Below are 7,296 nucleotides of genomic sequence, written 5' to 3'. Positions count from 1 at the left end.
ATATATATATATATACATAAACAATATGTGCACTCTCTAACAGAAACACATGTGTAGCTAACAGCGTGTTTATACACATGCCAGTATGTGTGTGAAAGTTTGTGTATATGTGTAATCAGAATGTATTATAATTCCTGAAATATGTACATGGGAATACGAAGGCGATAAAACATGGGCAAATACTTGAAAACAAGAAATCTATTTGCAAGGATATGAAAATATCCAATGTTTTGAGTCTAAGTTCAGGCTTCCAACATGTCTTTATTTTAAATTTCATGTTTCTATCTTCCTGAAATCTATAGACGGTTCTGGCTAATAGAAAACAGCCTCTCTTTTGTCATTCAGCACCGCCTGATGAATTCCGCTGTATAAGAATATGGCACTTTTGGTAATGCTGTAACAATATGCTGGGACTCTAAACTGTGAGTGTGTGATGTGGGGAGTGTAAGCGCATGCGTGAATGTAGCGCACATGAATAACACGCACAGACAGACATTCACACACAGCAGTGTTTCTGCAGGTGAATGTCCACAGTTATTAAGATTAAACATGTGACGTAAACAGTGTTAGTTTTCAGAATGAAAGACACATGATGCTATAAGTAGCCTAAAACTGTATTCATGTCGTTACACACCTTGATATAAATACATGTAAAAGATGGACCACATTATTCTGACTCCCCACAACTCTCGCACATACATTGACACACGAACACACAGAAATTAACGAGCTACAGATTCCAGGTATTGTACACACGGCACGATATCAACTGAATTGGCTGTTATACATATATGCCACCTATATCGAGCTGTTTTTTTCTAAATCTTGTGACATATCCACCCTGTTCTGTTCTTGAATTCCAGACATGTTATTTCAGACATGTTATCAAGAGAGGAGTTTTGAGTTAGCTTGAATTGAAAAGGTCATGAAGACAACGATTCACTGGTCCAAAAAAATTGAAACCTGTGGATGGAAGATAAAAACTGCAAACCCACGGGAGCCTGACTTAAGACTCTCGTAGGAAATGAATATGATAAAGAAACATGCATTTACTCAATATAAATCTATCTATCAATATCTATCTATCTATCTATCTATCTATCTATCTATCTATCTATCTATCTATCTATTTGTTTGTCTGTCTGTCTGCTTGTCTGTCTGCCTGCCTGACTGCCTGTCTGTCTGTCTGCCTGTCTATCTCTATTCATATGTGAGTGTGAGTCCATGTATGTTTGATGTAGACACTAAATGTACATCAAATAGATATCAACACAACTATAAACTCACTCACCTCCGCACACATTTTCGAACACTTACAGGTATAAACATAGCCTCATACAAACACACATACCTACATACATACATACATACATACATACATACATACATACATACATACATACATACACACAAAGACCTGCATCACAAAGAAAACATCACAGAAATACTTAAGTAATTAAAAAAGTATTTTATACAGATTTATATTAAGGTTTACAAAGAAATAGCGCAACCAGATACTTATGGACACACCGTGTTATTGACGACCAAAGCATTACACAGTTAGGTGAAGACTTTGATCTACTAATAAACAAGAACAGAATTACAGGCAGACATATATTAGAAGTGACCGATATTTATATATACGAATGCACATATATGTGTGCAACACACAATATGTATGTATGTATGTATGTATGTATGTATGTATGTATGCTTATACATAAATTACTAACATGTGTACATATATGTGTATATATATATAGGTTAGCTGTGTTAGAGGTTGAAATAACCGTCTAAGGGATAGAAGTATCCATTACTCTACTGGTATATTACCTATGTTTAACCATGGCCATACATATGTAAGCCAATTGTTGTTCATCAATATTTCTCCATTTTATGTTTTCTTTGTGTGCGTGTGTGCGCGCGCGCGCACCGATTTTGAGATATCGTGGAAACAGTGACTCGGGTGTCAGCTGAGTCTAACCTAATATTCTGGGAAGCAAACTGTCATGTATTTTATTGAATTCGATACATTTTCGTAATGTTTAAACTTGAATAGTTTGTGAGTGATGGTTGTTTGGTAGGAAATCAACGTTCTGAACATGAAAGCAACACAAGTGAGAAATAATCTTGGCTGCGCTCATATTCGAAGTAGGTTACAAGATGTACCGGCATAGTCAGATTTCAACAGCGCATGGTTTCACTTTCATGTCAGCAGTATTATTATGAGAATATCGAATGGTGACACGTAATTTCATTTCTCAGAATGTAACATCAAAGACAACCATCCCTTTAATTATCGGTTTTTGTCTTTACTAATAATGAAGCTTCCAGAGAGAGAGAGGGGGGGAGAGTGTGAAATAAGAGAGAGAAAAGAGATAATTTTGACCGAGTGAAGATGGAATTCAATATCAATCCTTCCTTGTGGTCCCTAATTTTATAATTAGTCTACTACGTCAAACACCAGATGAGTAATTAGTATTCTTCATTGATAAGCTGGCGAGTTAGCAGAATCGTTACCGCAAGCAATTCGATCCGTCTTTGCGTTCAAATTCCACTGAAGTCGACTTTTCCTCCTTTTACTTTTCTCTTCGGAGTCAATAAAATAAAAACCAGCCGATAACTGGGGTTGATTTTATTCAACCGTGTCCCGACCTTGCTGGCCTTGTACCAAAATTCGAAACTATTATTCTGCTTTGTTTAATGGTGGTGGATTCTCAGAATCGTCAAAATGTCAGACAATGACTTGGTGTTATTTAGAGATGAACCCTGTCGTTTAAGTTCAGATCTTACAATCTCATCTTTACTTCTCAGTTTTTGATGTCAATAAAATAGCAAATCAATTATACTCTGTGTTCGATTTAATTGACTGCAGCATCTGAAATATTTAATCTTCTACCAATGTACAATGTCCATAGTCTGAGGAAACGGAGCATTTTTTCGTTGCATGGATTTAATATATCGTGTTAGTCAACTTGACATTCTAGCCAGCTTAGTCCAACGAAAGAGCCTCCACATGTTTAACCCAAATGCACTCATTCAAAGAGAAACGACTATCTTTTACGACATGTCATCAGCCTGCCAAGCATCTCTACCAAATTTTACCTCACAAAAATTAACTTCCATCCTTTTTTCCTTCGTTTTCTCTTTTAAAAGAGACAGAGAAAAAGAAAAAAATTACGAGACCCCTTTCTTAGAAACTCTCTTCACTCCTGTAAAGCACATTCAATACATTTTAAATGCTCCCATTTTGTACGTTATACTTTTCCCTTTCATCTCTCAAGTGGCTGCAAAGATCGATTTCCGAACCTCCCCAACTCCATATATTCAATCAAATAGAAACTTTACAATTCTCTGCCCTTGAAATGGTCGAGAAATCGCTCATTTAACGACTTTTGTGGATACTTTTATAATGTTCGTGATAACACCTGTACGACTTCGAAGCGCGTAGCTTGACATTTTAATTCATCATGCGATACCTTTAATCATTACTCTGTTTGTGAATTTATCGTAAATCACTCCACAACCTCTACCCATTAAACAAAAAGTAAAACGTAACTGTTCCTCTCTCTCTCTTCCTCTCTTTTCCTCTCTCTCTCTTCCTCTCTTTTCCTCTCTCTCTCTTCCTCTCTTTTCCTCTCTCTCTCTTCCTCTCTTTTCCGCTTTCTCTCTTACTGATCCCAATTTATATGCTTTTTAACATCATTTGGCATGTCTTTTCTCTTCGACGAAGATATTTAGCAAAAACGCTTAATTTCTTTTCTTCTACACAGTATAAATCTACTCCAATCTTTCAGTTATTTGCGTTGCATTGTACTATATTATTTACAGCTTAATATCTGTCACAGAAATGTTCGAAATTCTAAAAAAATCAAATGAAAATATATGAGACAGAAACACTTAGTAGGTGACCTATTAATTGGAAATTCGAAACAGCGTTCATTATAACGAAACCAACGTGAATATATGAATGCGCGAGCAAACATCTCTATTGTAACAAACGTTGTGAAAGTCATGACGTCTGAAAGCAAAATATAATATCAAGTTAGTAAACCTACATAATTATACAACATAAATAACCAGATAAAACAGAATACAATAAGACATATTATGAATTGTAATGTCTTCGCAAACATGTCATCAGAAAGGCGTTTTTTTTCTCTCAATGAAATTTACAAAGAAAAAGAAAACGAAAATAAAATAAGTTCGTATTTACCTGTGTGATCACATAACGCACAAATCGAAGGCAAATATCGGAAATAATTAATGTGTTATTTAAACATTCATTACGTTCTCCTTTCATTATGGCACTCCCTGTATATATTTCCAAGATGGCTAATTAACATTTCTAATTGGTTGGGAAACATTGCTAATAAGATGATTACACTTCTTATTTGATTGAGATATATTTACTGCATTTGATGAAGTTTCCGACCCTCAATGTTTGCGTTGCAAAAATGGAATAATTCTTTCAGAAAATGTAAATGAAATTTTCGTATTCACCTCACACAACTCGCGTTGTTTTTAATGAAGTCAGAATTACTTCAGGCAGTACAGAATTATGTAAATTCATAGCGTGAATGATATAGGGACACATGTTAGTCTTGAAAGGCCTTTATATAAATATAGAGTACGCACACATATACACATCATACAAAGATACAATACACATGCAACACACACACACACACACGTATCTAAACAAAAGAATAGACCGCTCAACATATGTCACAGAAGTTTGATATTCGTATATAGAATTTTGTACATATTTGAGTAAATAGGATTTTATTACAGGAGCAAAATGCAATTTAAATCGTTCATTTGATTTAGTATGCAGTTTCCAGGTGATTACAGATACTACATATAAGCACTCAGAAAGCACAAACTCCCGTCAATGCAACACCAACATCCTCTCAACGATTAGCCAGACATGATTTTTAAAATGAGAATATCTGAAATAAACTTGTCTTCTCTCACAAACGAGAAGACTAAATATGAACTCAACCGCTCTCAAAAATTAAGTAAAGAAACAGGTAAAATAATCCAGAATCATTGTCCGGTGCCGGATCAAACCCAAAATCTAATCAGTTTCTGCCAGTCATGAGGCCAAACATCGTTGAAAGTTTCATCGGAATCCATCAAGCGTTTCTTGAGATATCTTGTCCACAAACAAATAAACAAACACGACTGAAAACAACATGTCTGCCTTCGCTATGGCAGAGGTAATACCGATAATTATCAAGAAATAAATGAGGTTCAACTATTAGTCGTTTCGGGGTCACGTGGTGGAATCGATAACTCGATTGTTGCAAGGTGTTTTACTTAGTGGCAAGTAGCTAATGTAAGCTATGCATTCCATTCCATGTTATACATTGATTCTGCACAAAATCCTTATTTTATATATATATATATATATATATATATATATATATATATATATATATATATTCGTGATTTTGAACCAGGGAAATGACAGCTAACTTACAATACACTAACAACTTGTGTTTTCAATCCAGTATTAAGAGGCTTCGCTTTGTGAATGGCATTAATGGCCTCGAGAAAGACATAATTATGTATTGGTCATGTGAAATCTTTTTTAGAAGCTTGAGAAGTCTGTGACCATGTGGGATACATGTTATACCACGATACTGCTACTTCACAACACTGAGCTGTACCTACGTTTTATTGTTTATAATTGGGTGTGGGATAATTATAACATCACAGGAGCCATCCAGCGAACCTCCATCCGGTTGTTGGACCTGCAAGAAAGCACAGTATAATCAGTCTCCAAATATCTTGAAAGCAAAGAACAATTTAGTTAAAGCATTACTCTCCGTGTGTGTGTGTGTGTTTGTGTGTGTGTTTGTGTTAATGTTTGTTTTTATATTCAGTTATAATTTTAGAAAAACGATACTTTCGAACGGATTAGCTAATGAAACACATGTGTAGAATTATGAAATGGAAAGAGGCCAAAACGGTGTGTGTGGGACAGGTAATAAAGAACTCGATTGCTTTATGGACATTTTCCAATTTGAATCAAAGCTCGAGATTCTAAAGGGCTTATACTAAATTCTTGTCCATGAAACTAATTAATCGTTATTAATTTGGAATTTCGTTTTGATAAAGCCGATGCCTTTCATCCTTTCGAGGCCGATAAAATAAGTATCAGCTGAACATTGAAATGGGGGGGGGGCAATGCTATCGATTCACCCGCCTTTCTCGAAAATGCTAGCCTTGAGCTAAAATTTCAAATCATTATTATTAAACTGGCACTCCGTCGGTTGCGACGACGAGGGTTCTAGTTAATTCGATCAACGGAACAGCCAACCCGTGAAATTAACGAGCAAGTGGCTGAGCACTCCACAGATACGCGTACCTTTAATGTAGTTCCCAGGGAGATTCAGTGTGACAAGGCTGACCCCTTTGAAATACAGGTACAGCTCATTTTTGCCAGGTGAGTGGACTGGAGCAACGTGAAATGAAGTGTCTTGCTCAAGGACACAATGTGCCACCAGGGATTGAACTTATGACCTTACGATCGTGAACCGAATAGCCTAACTGCTAAGCCACGTGCCTTCACCATTATTATTACTAAATCATTTTCACTATTATTATGGTATTTTGATGATTTGCGTTTCGAAACATTCATCAAAAGTTTTTTCCGCTTTTTGGAGAATAAATTAGGTGCATCGTTGAGAAAACGGATAAAAAATGTTGAAGACTAACACAGATGTTCACGGTTAATGGAAATATTCAAAGTTAACAAGAATATTTAATACAAGATGTTCAATTTCAAGATTTGCATGTTTTGTTTTTTGCATATCTAGACATGTTCATATATACTTAAATGATAGACGTCTGGAAAGTTTTACAGATTTTTATACTTCCAGTGATGGATTAGATCTGTAGTCTTCGAATTAGCTTTCTCCTTTCAGGTTTTGAGAAGCCTAATTTCCCAAGATTGGTATTTAGGCAGTGTGTTACATAGCCAAGGACCCCAATTACAGGTACTACACCTTGTAGTATGGTGTTTAAAGCCCGTTCACATTATTTGACTATCTGATGTCTAAAACAGTATGGAGATATATGCGACTGAATTTATTTCTGTAATTCCTTTCTGTCCGTAAAGTTTATGAGAGAAAGGAAATTAAATTAACGAGATTCTTTATTCTCAACGATCGCGACCCAACATTAGTCACGGTGAATAAAGGATATAGAATCTCGTGAACTCCATTTTCTTTCTCCTATGCTTTTTAAATGCATATATATATATATATATATATATATATATATATA

The 7,296-nt window shown here is 35.4% G+C and overlaps 1 protein-coding gene and 1 long non-coding RNA gene across 2 annotated transcripts in view; one reads left to right on the top strand and one right to left on the bottom strand.

Moving 5' to 3' along the window:
- LOC106881302 (glycine receptor subunit alpha-1) overlaps positions 1 to 7,296 on the top strand; it is a 236,793-nt gene that overhangs the window by 36,385 nt on the left and 193,112 nt on the right. The gene's annotated exons all lie outside the window — the stretch shown is intronic.
- Positions 5,512 to 7,296, bottom strand: part of LOC128249310 (uncharacterized) — a 45,393-nt gene continuing 43,608 nt past the window's right edge. Inside the window, exon 3 of the long non-coding RNA XR_008265407.1 lies at positions 5,512 to 5,759. This is a non-coding gene — a long non-coding RNA (uncharacterized LOC128249310). The remainder of the gene's footprint in view (positions 5,760 to 7,296) is intronic.

The sequence above is a fragment of the Octopus bimaculoides genome, chromosome 13, assembly GCF_001194135.2.
Source record: "Octopus bimaculoides isolate UCB-OBI-ISO-001 chromosome 13, ASM119413v2, whole genome shotgun sequence".
Classification (NCBI taxonomy): Eukaryota; Metazoa; Mollusca; class Cephalopoda; order Octopoda; family Octopodidae; genus Octopus; species Octopus bimaculoides.
The sequence above is the reverse complement of the archived record's forward strand: the minus strand, read 5'-3'. Positions and strand labels throughout refer to the sequence as shown.